Below are 18,851 nucleotides of genomic sequence, written 5' to 3'. Positions count from 1 at the left end.
ACTTGTCGACCAGCTTCACTCGTCTCTTCTGACCATCTTCGGTTTCAGCACTTGTCGATGGTTCTGCAACTTGCTAAGAACGGTTCGACAACAGACAACACACGACACACGCAAGTGCCTTCGGTCACCCGACAGAACACCAGACAAAGTATAATACAACATATACCTATCTACGTGTTTATCGGAATTTTGTTCCCTCTACATCAAGAGGCACATGTGGGACAAAAGACTCTTAAAATGACAACTCAAATTTTTTTTTCCCACGTACAACAACGTAACGAATTAGAATACCACAAAGTTGGCCCCTTGAGATCACTCTAAACGAGAGCGCTCAGCCCAGGTCGTGATGAGGTCAAAATTTTGCCCCGAATCGCCAGCGAGAAACCGAAAGGTTGAGAAGTTACTAGCTGGAACGCACTGCTCAATGCACCTGCATTAGCGTTTACCTTTCCTTTATTTTTTTTCTTTGATAGCGAACGTCAAAGTTGCGCTGTGGAGCAACATGCTCCACTTCAGTAACCGGCCACTTTTAGGCGACGATACCTATGCGGCACCAAGAGCGGCTCACACTTTCGACGTTGCACAGGGGAACAACGATACGGCTTGCTACGGATTGACTCCTCACCGCTGAGCTCGATATCGTGTTCGATCACCCTCGTGTTTCCGGGGCGGTCCGAAAACACGTCTTCAAACTCGGAACCAATCTTTCTCAGGTCCGCTTTCTTAGGTCCTCCGTCACTTAAGCTAGGCTCTAGGTTCAGCGGTTCCCAGATTACTTTCGACCTCCTTTCGATTACCTCACTAGAACTAAAAATTTCTGCTTCCTCTTCCTCTGAAGCACTTAAGAGTAAATTTACGACTGCTTTCAAGTTACTGTGATAAATTTTGTTCGGCCGCCTTCCTAATTTCTCTTCACAATTGGTATCAGAAAGCTTCGATACTACTTTTGCGGGCCCTTCCCAATCAACCTCAAGCTTGTTCCTCTTGGACGGCTGCAGCAGCGTTACCTGATTATCAACTTCAAAAGCACTCTTCTTCACCGATTCCTCGTAGTGCTCCTTCGACAGCACTTTTGCCGCGTTTTTCTGGCTTTCCACTAGCGCTTCAATCTGGCTTTCCACTAGCGTTTCAACCTGGCTTTCCACTAGCGCTTCAATCTGGCTTTCCACTAGCGTTTCAACCTGGCTTTCCACTAGCGCTTCAATCGAGAGGTCCTCACGCTGCTCTCGAATGAGCGTCTCTCGATCAACTCTCGGCAGCTCGCTCCAACTTTCCGCTACAGGCGAGAGCGTTACAGCCCTCTCGCTCTGATTCAATGGCGCCATGTCGTCTCCCCTTTCTCCGGAAACCGCGCAGCTAGGTTCGGCGACGGGCCGCTCGCGTGACTGCTCACATGACTCATGCGGAAACTTTCCTTTCTGGGGTTCCGTCGACCCGCCGACAAGGTCACTTGAGAGTTCACCGCATGGAACCAAGTCAAGCTTCCGCGAAAGCTTTCGCGCTTGCGATCGCGTGAGAGCCATGCACGCTAAGTTGGGGAAGAACGATTTGCCCTGCTCTTTGAGAAGCTGCTCTGAATTGTTGGAGAAAAGATAAGGAAAACGATCGTTTAGCGCGGCAGACACAGCCGCTTCGGTGCGAAGCTTACCGAACGGGCCTTCAATGACAACGGTGGCGATTGGTAAGCGAACACTCTGCTCCTCGGCGACTTGCCTGATCCACGCGCATTCTCCTGTAAAGTCATCCGGAGACACCAATGAAGGATGGACAACGTCCATGGTTGCCGCTGAGTCTCTAAGTGCTCGGCACGTTTTCTCATTGACCCTAATTTCTTGGAGATACGGCTCCAACAACCGAATGTTTTTTTCTGATTCTCGGATCGTTGCGAAAGCAAACTTTTCCTGACAGTTTCTCGCGATGTGCCCTTCCTTTTTGCAGTTGTAGCAGATTAGCGGCTTCCGTTTGTTTTCCGATTCAAATGCCTGTGTGGTAGAAACCTCACTCGATTTCTCCGCTTCTGTTTGCCCTTCCCCTACACTGTCCTTCGTAAGAGACGGGTCCTTTTTGAAATTACGGTGCGGAACGGGTTTCCGTTGATCAGGTTTCCTTGAAAAGCCCTCTTTCCTTTCACCCTTTTCAACGCGCACTGCCCTGCTATGCAACTTTCGGCGAGTATAATACTCCTCAGCTAACTCAGCTGCCTTGTTTAACTGTACGTCCCCAAGTCTGTCCTGCAGCCAAAGCCTGACATTATCCTCGATGCAGCGGTAGAATTGCTCCAATGCAACGCATTCCACCACTTTATCGCGGTCGTCATAAACACCTTCGCCCTTGAGCCATTCAATTAAATCGGCTTTAAGACGAAACGCGAAGTCAACGTGTGACTCATTCCCCTTTTCAGCATACCGGAACCTTTGCCTGAAAGCCTCGGGTGACAACTTATAACGTCTCAAGAGCACTTCCTTAACCTCGTCATAGCTCTCAAACGCTTCCCTAGACAAGCAAGTTAATGCGTCGGACACTTCGCCGGGAAGAAGAGCTAACAGGTTCTGCGCCCAAAGAGACCGCTCCAAAGCGTTTCGCTCACAGACGTGTTCAAACTTGACGAGATACTTCGCCATGTCCTCGCCTACTACGAACGGTGGCAGTTGGTCCCGAATTCTAAAACCGCTGACCTGAACTGTTGGAGAAGCTACGCTAGGCGCCTGCGAACACTGTAGGATTGCCAATTCTAGTCGTTTCAACTCGAGACGCTCCTGTCTCTCGGCCTCCTCGCGACGTTCGCGCCTTTCAGCTTCTTCGCGAGCTTCGCGCCTTTCAGCTTCTTCGCGAGCTTCTACTTCTCGCCTTTCAGCCTCCTCACGGCGTGCTTTAATATCCACCCAGGCCTCATCGACTTCCTCAGCCGACACTCCCTCATCCTTCATGATCTCAAGGATCGCTTGCTTTCGTTTCGCACGGCCCAAAGTAATGCCGAGTTCCTCACAAATTTCGATGAGTTCCTTCACTTTAAGGTTCTCCATCGTTCACACTAGCCTCTTGCTGTTTGCCCCTGTTAAAATCTACTTGCCGTACCCACTATAAGCCTACTAGCAAGACGCGCAAGCAATTTTTCACACTTCCGTGTTTACCCCCTCCGCATTAACTTTGGTTTCAAAGCGCTTCGACTTGGCTTGAAACGATCAAAGCTCACTTCAATGCTTCACACAGCCCTTCTCTAAACTACTACAACCTGAGCTAGAGTAGTCTGGTGAACTGAGGGGAAAACATCGGGCACTCACCGCATCGATGTCGCTGACGCCGGCCGATCCCGCAGCTGCCAACCACTGTTGCGAAGGCCGGACCGATCCCACCGCTGCCACCACTGTTGAGAACGACGGACCGATCCCGCCGAAGCCACCACTGTTGCGAACGACGGACCGATCCCACCGGGAAGGTCAGTAGCCGTTTGGTAGCGTATGTTTCTCAGCTCGCGACTGCTTCTGCGCAGAGCTGATAAGACGAGCGGACGAGACGACGGTGAGTTAAACAAGGTTTATGTACAGCATATTTACAGAGGCGTTACAATTTCGGCACTGGGGCCGACAGAGACTCGAAGAGCCGAGCTCTCTTCTCTAACACATAGGTCAGCCTTTCGCCTAAGACCGCTGACTCACACACATGTCGGCTCTCCGACACGGGGACTCCTCTCTCTCGTAGGACCGCCGATCGCGACGCGCCGCAGGGCTTCTTTTATTTACACCGGGTCCAACCAAAATGTCCAATCAGAAGCGCCGCTGGTCGTCAGGGCAGATTCCGCCAATGGGGGCCGCCGCGCCATGCGTCAGACCACCAGACACGCGGACGCCGGCTCGCTGTCACGCGCGCAGCTGACTCAATGCACGTGGGCCAGGGAGGCGCCGCGCGTGTTCACTCCGTCGAGTTGATCGCGCCAGGCGGACTGCGGGCTGGCCTTGACCCAGATTGCCTTTTTCCGAGGCACGGACGTTTGACGAGGACTCGCTGGCATAACAGCACCCCCGCCGCCAGACAATGCACCGGAAAGACGAGCTGCTTCCACGGGGCTCGGATGTCAGGTGCGCTCGTTCGCCAGGTCCCTCCAGGTTCGCCTCCAGGGCCATGGGGAGAATACAGCTCCAGACTGTTCCGGGAACACATCCCATTTTTGACGACGGATCCCAGCTCCACTGGCTTGTCGCCACAACTTGTCGACCAGCTTCACTCGTCTCTTCTGACCATCTTCGGTTTCAGCACTTGTCGATGGTTCTGCAACTTGCTAAGAACGGTTCGACAACAGACAACACACGACACACGCAAGTGCCTTCGGTCACCCGACAGAACACCAGACAAAGTATAATACAACATATACCTATCTACGTGTTTATCGGAATTTTGTTCCCTCTACATCAAGAGGCACATGTGGGACAAAAGACTCTTAAAATGACAACTCAAATTTTTTTTTCCCACGTACAACAACGTAACGAATTAGAATACCACAAAGTTGGCCCCTTGAGATCACTCTAAACGAGAGCGCTCAGCCCAGGTCGTGATGAGGTCAAAATTTTGCCCCGAATCGCCAGCGAGAAACCGAAAGGTTGAGAAGTTACTAGCTGGAACGCACTGCTCAATGCACCTGCATTAGCGTTTACCTTTCCTTTATTTTTTTTCTTTGATAGCGAACGTCAAAGTTGCGCTGTGGAGCAACATGCTCCACTTCAGTAACCGGCCACTTTTAGGCGACGATACCTATGCGGCACCAAGAGCGGCTCACACTTTCGACGTTGCACAGGGGAACAACGATACGGCTTGCTACGGATTGACTCCTCACCGCTGAGCTCGATATCGTGTTCGATCACCCTCGTGTTTCCGGGGCGGTCCGAAAACACGTCTTCAAACTCGGAACCAATCTTTCTCAGGTCCGCTTTCTTAGGTCCTCCGTCACTTAAGCTAGGCTCTAGGTTCAGCGGTTCCCAGATTACTTTCGACCTCCTTTCGATTACCTCACTAGAACTAAAAATTTCTGCTTCCTCTTCCTCTGAAGCACTTAAGAGTAAATTTACGACTGCTTTCAAGTTACTGTGATAAATTTTGTTCGGCCGCCTTCCTAATTTCTCTTCACAATTGGTATCAGAAAGCTTCGATACTACTTTTGCGGGCCCTTCCCAATCAACCTCAAGCTTGTTCCTCTTGGACGGCTGCAGCAGCGTTACCTGATTATCAACTTCAAAAGCACTCTTCTTCACCGATTCCTCGTAGTGCTCCTTCGACAGCACTTTTGCCGCGTTTTTCTGGCTTTCCACTAGCGCTTCAATCTGGCTTTCCACTAGCGTTTCAACCTGGCTTTCCACTAGCGCTTCAATCTGGCTTTCCACTAGCGTTTCAACCTGGCTTTCCACTAGCGCTTCAATCGAGAGGTCCTCACGCTGCTCTCGAATGAGCGTCTCTCGATCAACTCTCGGCAGCTCGCTCCAACTTTCCGCTACAGGCGAGAGCGTTACAGCCCTCTCGCTCTGATTCAATGGCGCCATGTCGTCTCCCCTTTCTCCGGAAACCGCGCAGCTAGGTTCGGCGACGGGCCGCTCGCGTGACTGCTCACATGACTCATGCGGAAACTTTCCTTTCTGGGGTTCCGTCGACCCGCCGACAAGGTCACTTGAGAGTTCACCGCATGGAACCAAGTCAAGCTTCCGCGAAAGCTTTCGCGCTTGCGATCGCGTGAGAGCCATGCACGCTAAGTTGGGGAAGAACGATTTGCCCTGCTCTTTGAGAAGCTGCTCTGAATTGTTGGAGAAAAGATAAGGAAAACGATCGTTTAGCGCGGCAGACACAGCCGCTTCGGTGCGAAGCTTACCGAACGGGCCTTCAATGACAACGGTGGCGATTGGTAAGCGAACACTCTGCTCCTCGGCGACTTGCCTGATCCACGCGCATTCTCCTGTAAAGTCATCCGGAGACACCAATGAAGGATGGACAACGTCCATGGTTGCCGCTGAGTCTCTAAGTGCTCGGCACGTTTTCTCATTGACCCTAATTTCTTGGAGATACGGCTCCAACAACCGAATGTTTTTTTCTGATTCTCGGATCGTTGCGAAAGCAAACTTTTCCTGACAGTTTCTCGCGATGTGCCCTTCCTTTTTGCAGTTGTAGCAGATTAGCGGCTTCCGTTTGTTTTCCGATTCAAATGCCTGTGTGGTAGAAACCTCACTCGATTTCTCCGCTTCTGTTTGCCCTTCCCCTACACTGTCCTTCGTAAGAGACGGGTCCTTTTTGAAATTACGGTGCGGAACGGGTTTCCGTTGATCAGGTTTCCTTGAAAAGCCCTCTTTCCTTTCACCCTTTTCAACGCGCACTGCCCTGCTATGCAACTTTCGGCGAGTATAATACTCCTCAGCTAACTCAGCTGCCTTGTTTAACTGTACGTCCCCAAGTCTGTCCTGCAGCCAAAGCCTGACATTATCCTCGATGCAGCGGTAGAATTGCTCCAATGCAACGCATTCCACCACTTTATCGCGGTCGTCATAAACACCTTCGCCCTTGAGCCATTCAATTAAATCGGCTTTAAGACGAAACGCGAAGTCAACGTGTGACTCATTCCCCTTTTCAGCATACCGGAACCTTTGCCTGAAAGCCTCGGGTGACAACTTATAACGTCTCAAGAGCACTTCCTTAACCTCGTCATAGCTCTCAAACGCTTCCCTAGACAAGCAAGTTAATGCGTCGGACACTTCGCCGGGAAGAAGAGCTAACAGGTTCTGCGCCCAAAGAGACCGCTCCAAAGCGTTTCGCTCACAGACGTGTTCAAACTTGACGAGATACTTCGCCATGTCCTCGCCTACTACGAACGGTGGCAGTTGGTCCCGAATTCTAAAACCGCTGACCTGAACTGTTGGAGAAGCTACGCTAGGCGCCTGCGAACACTGTAGGATTGCCAATTCTAGTCGTTTCAACTCGAGACGCTCCTGTCTCTCGGCCTCCTCGCGACGTTCGCGCCTTTCAGCTTCTTCGCGAGCTTCGCGCCTTTCAGCTTCTTCGCGAGCTTCTACTTCTCGCCTTTCAGCCTCCTCACGGCGTGCTTTAATATCCACCCAGGCCTCATCGACTTCCTCAGCCGACACTCCCTCATCCTTCATGATCTCAAGGATCGCTTGCTTTCGTTTCGCACGGCCCAAAGTAATGCCGAGTTCCTCACAAATTTCGATGAGTTCCTTCACTTTAAGGTTCTCCATCGTTCACACTAGCCTCTTGCTGTTTGCCCCTGTTAAAATCTACTTGCCGTACCCACTATAAGCCTACTAGCAAGACGCGCAAGCAATTTTTCACACTTCCGTGTTTACCCCCTCCGCATTAACTTTGGTTTCAAAGCGCTTCGACTTGGCTTGAAACGATCAAAGCTCACTTCAATGCTTCACACAGCCCTTCTCTAAACTACTACAACCTGAGCTAGAGTAGTCTGGTGAACTGAGGGGAAAACATCGGGCACTCACCGCATCGATGTCGCTGACGCCGGCCGATCCCGCAGCTGCCAACCACTGTTGCGAAGGCCGGACCGATCCCACCGCTGCCACCACTGTTGAGAACGACGGACCGATCCCGCCGAAGCCACCACTGTTGCGAACGACGGACCGATCCCACCGGGAAGGTCAGTAGCCGTTTGGTAGCGTATGTTTCTCAGCTCGCGACTGCTTCTGCGCAGAGCTGATAAGACGAGCGGACGAGACGACGGTGAGTTAAACAAGGTTTATGTACAGCATATTTACAGAGGCGTTACAATTTCGGCACTGGGGCCGACAGAGACTCGAAGAGCCGAGCTCTCTTCTCTAACACATAGGTCAGCCTTTCGCCTAAGACCGCTGACTCACACACATGTCGGCTCTCCGACACGGGGACTCCTCTCTCTCGTAGGACCGCCGATCGCGACGCGCCGCAGGGCTTCTTTTATTTACACCGGGTCCAACCAAAATGTCCAATCAGAAGCGCCGCTGGTCGTCAGGGCAGATTCCGCCAATGGGGGCCGCCGCGCCATGCGTCAGACCACCAGACACGCGGACGCCGGCTCGCTGTCACGCGCGCAGCTGACTCAATGCACGTGGGCCAGGGAGGCGCCGCGCGTGTTCACTCCGTCGAGTTGATCGCGCCAGGCGGACTGCGGGCTGGCCTTGACCCAGATTGCCTTTTTCCGAGGCACGGACGTTTGACGAGGACTCGCTGGCATAACAACGAGCGCATCTCCAGTATTTTCTCAATTAAGTATAGCAGGAAACTCTATGACGTGACCTTTGACCAAGCGACAATGTCGTATGACGGCGTCACGTGATGGGACATCATAGTGACGTCACAACGGCGGCCCAAACTTTGACAATCTGTCACATCGTTGCTTCATCTCATAGTGACGCCTTCACGTTATTATGGTGATGATTTCTCGCATCACTCGGGGGGCGCCACTGTCTCGGCAGCCGAGTTAGCCGTGCTCTACATGGGCTCCGTAAACGTTTTCACGCGCAACCCCAGAAATTCTCATCTTAGCGAATTCGCACCAATACCAGCAGGATTCCTGACGTCTCCAGGAATCTCCGGAAACCTACTTCGACGTAAGTCGACCCATTTCAAGTCTTTCTCGGCAAGTTTTCCATCCCGCCACGCACCCGGCCAGTGAAGCCTAACGCGCCGTGTTGCGCTTGTTATCTTTCGACGCGGCCTCGCCACCTGCTTCGCTGGGCATCGAGCGCGCTTGCGCGCTGCCGGTGTGCCATGAAGGTGATCGTCGCGGGCACGGAAATTATGCCGAATGAATTTGAAGCCCCCGAATGGCTTACGCAAGTGAACAAGAGCCGCGAAGCCCGTATATTAACAGACCCCGCCATCGACCCGGGTTCCGATACCCAGGACAGACGATCTTCGTTCCATAAAACCTCAAATGCCACGAATGATGATGCCGCAGCGACCGAGCATTCGCTCACACCACGCCAACGTGGGCGGTGACTAGCCCTCAACTCGGTGGCTTCTAAGCAGCCTCGGCTGCCCAGCTTATCGTCCGCCCCAGGGGAGGACTCCTGCTCTCTAAGATTACCAACATTCAACTGTTCGAAGCAGTCTGCGCTGCAGCAAACTTCCCCAAGGCCTCAATTCGCGATGAAGACCTCATTCAAGTGAACCCCAAACAGAACACATTCGCTTATTGTACCCCGGCCAGCGAACGAGCCGAACGGGTCTGCGACTTAAAGAATTGGTGATTGACACCCGCCAATACGAAATGTCGGTACTGGGCATCCGATGAAAGTCAAGGACGCGGTGTGATCCGAGATGTTGACCTTCGCCTAGACCGTCAAGGTATCCAAGAAGAATACAAGATCCTCATAACCCTCCCATCACTGACTTTCGCCGTCTGGGAAACACCACCGCCGTGCTGTTGACCTCCAAGGAACCTCGTGTTTCCACGTGGACATACCTCTGCAATGCTCGTCAACGTTGCAACCTGTACAAGAAGTAGTTCGAAGCATGTTACCGGTGCAGTGAACTAGGCCACACAGCTGATGTGTGTGCCAGTACAGTGGTCAAGTGTCGTGGCTGCGCCATCACCAACCCACCCAGTGATAACGAATGCATTCCAACGTGCCGCCTTTGCGGAAAACAGCCTATTACCGGAGACAGCCGTTGTAAGGAAATCTACAGGACCCCGTATTTCATAAAGCGGCGCCAACGGGAGGCCCTCCGGCGGGAGGAAGGCTCCCAGCAACAAGATCAAGCGACCCAACGGCGGGTCACCCTTAAAGGCTCCAGTCACTGGGACCATCACCGGTCTGGCAGTACCCAGCGCAAGCATATAGGTACCGCTCTTCCTCGTTCCCACCACTTGGGGCCGACTCTTCCCACAAGTCACCATGGCCATCGTCAAGCTCGAGGGCGCCTACCCTTGCTACTACTTCGCCAGGTCTACAGGCAAGGAAGCTACGTGGACCTGCAGTTTCCGGGACTCCTGCGGCGGTGCTGGTGAGTATGCAGGGAGGGACTCCCAACACTACACTTGAGAAAGCCATTATACTCACCTTACTGCTGTAGTCACACAGCTTATGCACCGAGTTACAACATTAGAACAGCGCATAGCATCCGGTGCTTTTTCACATCCACCTACCATGACAGAAACACCCACATCCACACCCATGGACACTGACCCATCGGCAAGCACAGCCACAAAACGAAAGGCCTATGAGGTGGGCGGTACACAACCGGGTGACACGCAGGCCCAAATTGAGCGCCTTACGTCAGCTCTGACTATGAGTGAAACACGCACACACCAACGTCTCGCGGCTCTGGAAAGCACCATGGAGAAATACTTTCAAACACTCACAGCGCAGTTCACCCAGCAACTCGACTCGCTGAGTAAAGCATTAGACATTCAGTGCAAATCTTACGACGCTGCCCTAGGCCCGGCTTCTTCCTCGGTCCCAGGCGGCAAAAACTCTCATCCTAACCATGGCGGGCCGCTCGCGTAACACCACCATCTGGCAGTGGAACTGCCGGGGCTTCGCACGTAAGCGTCCCATGCTCCAGCAGTTTCTTGCCGCCCGCGATCGTCCAGAAATCATAGCGCTTCAAGAAGGTGGCAAGCACGCTCGATTAACCGGATACAAGACATACACGTCGGGGCGTGCTAACTCTCAAGTGGCAACTCTAGTGCAACGCAACATGAATGTCATCCCCCATGATATTGGCTCTAATTTCTCTGATCACGTACATTTTAGAAATTCCACCCCACCCTTCTCGTAAACCTGGTCACTGTTTTTTTTGTGCTTAACGTCTACAGCCCACCCCGGGACCACCGGGTCGAATTCGGCCTCCTATTTCTCCGCGTTCAACAACTAGCCCAGCACCAGCCGCATATTATAGTGGGGGACTTCAACGCTCCCACTCGTCATGGGGCTACCACTACGACTCCCCCAAAGGCTGTTCTCTATGGGACGAGTGGCACTCGCTACACCTGAATCTTCTTACTGACCCAGCACATCCCACGCGTAGAGGGGGAGGAGTGGCGCGTGACACCACACCAGATCTCACCTTCATGGGGCCTGGAGTAAATACCACCTGGTGCAATACACAAGAAACTTTCGGCAGTGACCATTATGTTCTGGAAGTAGTTATCCAGGAGCCCACACGTGAGCGTTTTCGTTCAGCCAGACTGATTGACTGGGACCTCTTTCGCACCAAGCGCCAAGAATCTGGAACCTCGCAGCGTATTACTGTTATTTCCACATGGCCCGCTACCCTCCTCCAGCCCGTCATGGACGTCGAAGTCAAAGAGTCGGTGCCTAGCGGTGACAGATACTACGCCAAACTTTGGGCGCGGAAACGCAAACTTGAGACTCTTTTGCAGGCCGGAAAATGGCATGAAGGCATCCGCCGCCGGTTGGATCGAGCGCACACAAGTATTGATAATTATGCTATAGAACTCACCCGTCAGACCTTGAATGACATCTGTTCCCAAATGGATAAGGATCCTTACTCTAAGAACACATTGCAAGTCCTGCGTCACTTGCTGGATCCTGATAGTGGCAAAACGGCAAGCTAAACATCAACTTGAACGTATATTGCGTGAATTTTCTGGCTCATCCGCTTCCCTACGTCAAGAGCTCATTAACACCTATATTTGTCCTGGACCCGCCATTCCTCTTCCTGCATATGAAGGGGATGATAACCCACTTCTTGATGCCCGTACAGCTATAGCAGAGGTGCGGGCGGAACTAAACCATCTCAAGAGAAATTCTGCAGCTGGTCGAGATCGAGTCACCAATCGCATGCTTCGAAACCTGGACGATTCTTCTATCCAATCCCTCACGGGCAATATTCAGCAATGTTGGGAGCAAGGTACCGTACCCCAGAGCTGGAAACTTGCCAACCTCATCCTGATTCCCGAACCTGGAATAAGCCACACGCTATCAAACTTGCGTCCCATCTCCCTCACATCCTGTGTAGGCAAATTGATGGAACATGTTGTCCAGACCCGCCTTATCCGCTACTTGGATGATCATCTACTTCCCGACACCATGTTTGCCTTTCGCCCACACCTAGCTGTCGGCACCGAATATCATGCTCCTACTCTAACACCAGGTGCTCTACAACCGCACTCTAGTCTCCCAAGTCATTGTTGGTCTTGATGTTTCCAAAGCCTTTGATAATGTACAGCACACCGCCATCCTGAAGAACTCACGGTCTTTGGGAGTGGGAAACAGGACGTATGCATACGTGAAGAATTTTTTAACCAATCGCCAAGTGCAACTTGACATCGGTGAAGGAGAGCCTTCCACCATCACTTCCGGCAGCCGTGGAACACTCCAAGACTCCATGCTATCCCCACTCCTCTTCAATGTTGCACTGTTAGGACTTCCTAAACTTCTGACTGACATCCCAAATTTGCATCACACACTCTATGCAGATGACCTAACCCTGTGGGTTACAAGAGGTATGATGGCCAAATCAAAGAAACCCTACAAACAGCAATTAACCGCGTTTGCAGCTATCTCTCTACAGTAGGCCTGTCCTGCTCGACGACCAAATCTGAATACATTGTTATCAGATCACAGGGACGCAAACTCAGACAGGTCTCTTACAATCTCCAAATGCAGGGGATGCAAATTTCCCTAGGAGATCATATCCGCATATTAGGATTGCACCTACAGACCAATGGTGCAACTCTACCACACTTCAGCGAATCGACCAATCTGCCAACCAAATTGGTCGCCTTCTCAAGCGCGTTACCAAAAAGCATGCAGGCATGCGCGAATCCAACCTTCTTCGACTGGTTCAGGCATTTGTCTGCACACGCATCACCTACGTGGCTCCATACCTCCGCCTTACGCGCACTGATCTCGAACGCCTCGATACTTCGCTTCGAAAGGCATACAAGACTGCCTTAGGACTCCCGATGTCCACTTCTACCTCCAAACTTATGGCCCTTGGGGTGTCGAACATGGTCGATGAGCACATAGAAGCTACTCTTACGTCCCAGTACCAGCGGCTCTCACTCACGCATGCGGAATGGGCTGTATTGCACCAAATCGGGCTCATACCCACGCGGGCAGCCACCACTTACCAAGATGTACCGACAGATCAACGACTCAGTCTTCGTATTCCTCTAATCCCCAAGCACATGCACCCTAAACATCATGCGGATCCTAGGGCTGACCGAGCGCGCCAACTACAGAAACCTATGTCAAATCATTCCGATGTAACGTACACAGACGCCTCGCGACACCCACATCATTCAACAATGGTGGCTGTCGCCCTGGCCCCACGCCATGGGTGGAGCACGGCATGTATTGCAATTCACTCCACCGATATAGCAGTTGCCGAAGAGGTTGCCATTCCTTTGGCAATGACTGACCCAATAACCAAGGTGATCGTAAGTGATTCTCAACTCGCCATCTCAAATTTTGACGTGGGCCGTATCTCTGCACAGGCATACTCAATCATAAAGCATCACACCCCGCCTGTCTCACCTCGTTTTCTTATCTGGGCCCCAGCTCATGAATCCCTTAGTGGAAATGCGCAGGCACACACTCTCGCCCGAGATCTCAACTGCCGGGCGGAGTTCCTTACGCCCTACACTTCTCATTCTTCACCCTCCCAGGCCTGCGAAAAACAAACTCATTTGGTCACTTACACAGACATTCTACAGCACTACAGACTGGGCCGACTCCGCATTCCTCCAGCTCATAAAGACCTCCCTCGACGTGATGCCGTCCTGTGGCGCAAGCTTCAGACAGGTGTCTTTCCCAACAACTGGCTTTATAGCAAGGTATACCCACACCTCGTGACACCACACTGCAAATACTGCTCACAATCGGCCACCCTCATACACATGGCATGGACGTGCCCACAGTACGCTGACGTTTCTCGCACAGAAGATACATGGGAGTCCCTTCAGCATATCCCTGACTCGGCGCAGCAACGCCGGGTAATCTCACGCGCATTGGAGGCCGCGGTGTCCCAAGGGATCCCCACTGACCTCCTCTAAGCCACGTAACCAACCTCTTAGCTGGTCTCCTCTTTCGGGAGTAATAAAGTTTTGATCATCATCCTCGCATCACTCGTGCACTGACGCCGACGACGCCGACGGTAAACTTTCGTGTTTGCCGAAACATCTGCGGATTTCGCCTAATAAACTTGCCCCAACCGTTGGTTTCATTGACCGTTCGCAGTGTCACTGTCAAAAATGAAAACTGAAGCCCGAAGCTGCCGTGCAGGAACTATAGATGAGGCACCTGGCACGTCGCATCAAAAACAGAAAAGTACTTGAATCACGTTCAGCCCAAGTGTGCTTCTCGCATGAGCGACGTGACTTGCGTGTTAGTGTGTTCTCCCCGGAACGCAGGGATCTCATCATGAAGCAACAAGTCACGTACTTCAGATTGCCAAACTCCTTACATATCGCGCACGTTCACAAGATTTACGTGCTCTGAGCACCTACTACAAACAGGGTAGATAAAATATTTTATAGCGCAAATAAAAACCATGATGCCTCATACGACCCGCTGTCTTGATGTGGAATCACTTTAATGGTTACGATTTCTGAGATGCCATGGTTATATCTGGGGTTTAACGTCCCAAAACCACCATATTATTATGAGAGACGCCATAGTGGAGGGCTCCGGAAATTTTTTAACGTGCATACAAATCTAAGCACAAAGGCCTACAACATTACCACCTCCATCGTGAATGCAGCTGCCACAGCCGGGATTGAATCCCACGACCTGCGGGTCACCAGCCGAGTACCTTAGCCACTAGAGCACCGCGGCGGGGCGATTTCTAGATTCCGGCAGCGTAAATTTACCGAAAGCCACCGACGAGATTTCAGCTTATTTTACAATCTGTGATTCAAAAAGCGGCCTGCCGATAGGCAGGGTCGGAGATCGCTGGGAGTGGCCGTATTCCTGCAGCGGGCATAAAAGTGGGTAACTAACATGAAGATAAAAATGACTATAGTAATCCTGATAGTATACAGGCCCCGAAATAAAAAAACTAAGGATTAAAATTTAACGACTCCACTGCTTTAAAGCTGGCGTGTTAGACTATATAATTGTCATTAAAGATGCTTCATTGAATATTGGATGCCGTCTAGAAAACCTTACACACTTCTTAAACTCTCATTATGTTCCCTATTCTGCTGAATCATACTACATGCCCTTTAATGAGGTCAACGCGATACTTTTTGTCAAACATCTTGTATTTTTTTCAATTCGGTGTAGACGTCCTTGAATCACGCACCATATTGCCACACACTCTCCTTTGCATATTTTACGTAACTGGTGACTTGCAAGTGCATGCACGCTGCTTTGCGCAAACAGTGTCATAATGTTTGGGAGCATTCCAAATTATTTTAGGATCGTCTGTTACTTGCCGCGGGTGACATTATCGACGGCCGAGGCTCTGTTCGCTGATATCACTATACAGCGTGCATTGCTAGCTGCACTTTGAGTTTTTCAGTTTCCCGGCCGCAAGTTCGGCCGAATAAAGAGTCATCTTGGACACGCCGACTGCTGCCTTCGTCAACGTGACGACTTCGTGACAATATTAACCCCCGTATTCACAAACGCTCTTCGACTCTACTTTCACCCATCACGTGACAAAGTTGAGCCCTGCGCCGCAGCTCGGCTCAAAAATGATGCTGCGTTACTCAAGAATCGCAGCAGATTATCGCTGATATGCAGTGACTTGCGGTGCCTAGAGACGGCGCTCCCATCAGCTTTCTCAAGTGAACGTGGAGCGTTGAGTGAAGGGGTCGACGTTCTAGAATACGGGGGTAAGATAATATAGCGAGCTCGTTTCGAGAAGCAGAGTCAAACTGATCAGCGTTTCTTGAGTTTAGCTCGAGGACCTCAGACAGAAGAGGACGCGGGGTCGAGTAATCATGAAACTGAGAGATCGCCTATACTGTACATAATTACTATCTTAAGCACAAGCCCTCGCATGAGATCACTAGATCGATAATCGAAGCCGCACGAACTAAGAAAATTGGATCCGATTATGTAAGAATCCATTAGTCTTTCGTAAGAAGAAACAAAGCTTCATTACTTGCCGGTCTGCGGATTATGCTTGTCTTGCGTTATAATTTCGGAGCACGCCAAATCAAATTCATTTCGTTCCTCGGTTTTCATGCTGGATAATTATTTTGGACTAAAAGCTACATAAATGCTTTGGCGTGACTCAAAACAGCACACAAGGCCGAAGTATGGCAAACGGTTAGTGCGCATGTACAGTATGGTTCAGTGTTAAATGGAACACTGGAATGTACACCGTAAATATTACTGACCCTCTAACAGCAATTGGATTAAGAAAAAATCTTCAAGCAAGTCAGTAGTCTGTCAAGACGAGTCGGAACTTCTAACCACCGGTAGCCTTATGCATATCTAAGTCACTATGATTCCGTAATGTAGCGAAATCTAAACGTGCTGCTCACGCAGGTGTTTCCTTTAACAGTGGGCCCGTCTGTACAACAACTCTCATTTAATTATATAGCGGCGTAATTGTACTGTCGATTACACGTACCGAATCACCATAAGCCACTGCTACAGATTGTACTTTATGTGGCTCTCTAGGAATCAGTTCCTCTTAGTCAAATGTTTTTCGTCCTAAACACCAGAGAACATTCAGTGCTGAAGATTTCAAGCCTTGAGCGCACAGGTTTCTTACCTCAACTTTGTCATCCGAAGCATCTGTGTAAATGGATATCTCCATCGATTGCCGTCGGAGCTCAAACGTCGCCTTGGGTCACTGGGAAGAGATGTGGCATTAAACATTTGCCAAAATGCTGTGCCGGAATATTTGAAAATCTAACAGTTGCAGAGCTGCCCACTGCTTCTGCTCAGGACAGCAAGCGTGGTCATGAATGCTTCCCGTTTCAGGAGTAGCTCTATCTCAGTTACTTTATAGCAGCCCACATTTCGCCTTTTCTCTCTGTCAGACGCAGGTTCTCGCAGTAAATTGTTAGAAGTTGTAACATTTCTAGAGCACGCTGTCATTATTTTTTACCAAGTACCAAGGCTGGTTACCGAACAATCTAGCTTATTTTGATTTTTTACTAACTTACACCGGAAGCCCGAACCACGCTTTCTTTTACGTTCGTTAACCGAAACTCAGTCCGCAGTCCCCAGTTTCAACAGCATTGCCAGATTCTGCATTGCCCTTTGCGGAGGATCAATGATCGGTATTTTACGGGCGGAACAATCTTGGAAGCTTGCTTTCACAGCACATCATCCACATGAGCCCTCCTACAGTGTTTGAAGTTGAAGGCAACAGAGTTGAGCAGCCACCTGCGATTCGCTGCACTGTGTGTGCACTGGGTAATGCATCTCTCTTTCCCTCTCTGTAACCTCCTCATTCTCTTCCCCCTGTGTAAGACAGCGAATTGGCGTTACGTTTTCTAGTTAACCCTCCGCCTTTACTTAATTGCCCATCTTCTTTCTAATGTTTCCACGCTAAACGCCAGCAAAGGCGGGAAAAAATGTATGATTATGTACCTCTTGCAAAGCAAGCAATACCGCTAGACTCACGAATGTTTTCCATCAACGCTTCTTGCTTAGTAAGTGGATATCTATTCCGTTACCTTAAGAGCCTAAACACACATATCACCGGGCATCAATGTAAACGTTGAGCGCACGTAACAGATGTGAAAAAATGAATGGCAATGTTCAGCCAATTAGGGCCTCATTAACGACATCTCGCGCTAGTGATCCCAGAAAAGAAACGATGGAGATTAAACGACTTATAAAAAAGCAACCCCGCAATCGCAGTGCCTCCGGTCGGTACGCAGCTATACAACGCGAGCACGTAGAGAGGCAAGATACACAGGCGAGCACGTCTGACTGAATACGCCGACTGAATCACAAATGACCACTCGCCACACGCCTTCACACCATTTTCACTCACACGCGGCGAACCGTTTTCCTTGCTTATTTGTGTTTATTCTCTCCTAAACTTTACGATCTTTCACTGTCGATACCGTCCTGTTCGCAGTATCGGCTGTACCGGATAAGGAAAAATAGAAGAAAAAAACACGACCGGAGGTCAATGGAAGCTCCCATGTACGCTATGGTGCCAGGAATCCGGGAAGCAAAATAAAAGTTAAAACACGTATTGGCAAGGGCATACTGGTCACCGTATATGGTCAAGCGGAGGCTAAAATAGCCTAATCGGTTGTTTACGACACCAGGTGCCGGTGCCTGCCCCCTGGTTTAGTTGATTTGCTGCTGCGAACAGACCTGTCAAAGAGCGGAATGAAGCCGGTGACACCTGAGAAAAATGGCGTTGGTTACGGATTTCATTGTCGCTTCGTGCTACAAACGGGTGGTTGCCTTTTGCCCCTTTCTTAACCATTCCGCCACGTTTGGGGGTTTCCGCAGAACTCACTCGCAATACATTGGCGCAGCCATCACGATCGCGTGAGCGCCCCTGAAAGGCATTCAGTGGAATTTTACTAGAGGGAGAAACCTCGCCTGAAGAGAGAACGAACCCATTCTGGCAACACTCGAGCTACAACTGAACGTTGGCACGAAGCGCACGCGCCGAATCCTTTTCAACGCGACAGGAATGATCCACTACACGCACTGCAGAACGACTCCTGTAGCTCAAGTGATGAAGCCCCACTTGGGGAAGAACCTTGGCAACGTCTACGATAGGGGCCATGCCAAGCCTCCCACGCTCGGCAGTGGAGGCCTGGCATGGTTTCGCTCTAAAAAAATATCGAGTAAAAAGGGTGTCTTTTTGTGCCACAACAATAATCGTCATCAGGCTTGCGTGCGCTTCCTTTATTGAAAACTCGGCGCTGGCCAGTTTCCTATCGAGAAAGCAATGTAACCCTG

General features: G+C 50.8%; 1 pseudogene; it reads left to right on the top strand.

Moving 5' to 3' along the window:
• Positions 1-11,975: 11,975 nt before the first annotated feature.
• LOC142766894 (uncharacterized) lies at positions 11,976-14,008 on the top strand (annotated as a pseudogene).
• Positions 14,009-18,851: the final 4,843 nt, after the last annotated feature.

The sequence above is a fragment of the Rhipicephalus microplus genome, chromosome 7 (assembly GCF_043290135.1).
Source record: "Rhipicephalus microplus isolate Deutch F79 chromosome 7, USDA_Rmic, whole genome shotgun sequence".
NCBI lineage: Eukaryota > Metazoa > Arthropoda > Arachnida > Ixodida > Ixodidae > Rhipicephalus > Rhipicephalus microplus.
This window is presented reverse-complemented; position numbering and strand designations above follow the sequence as displayed.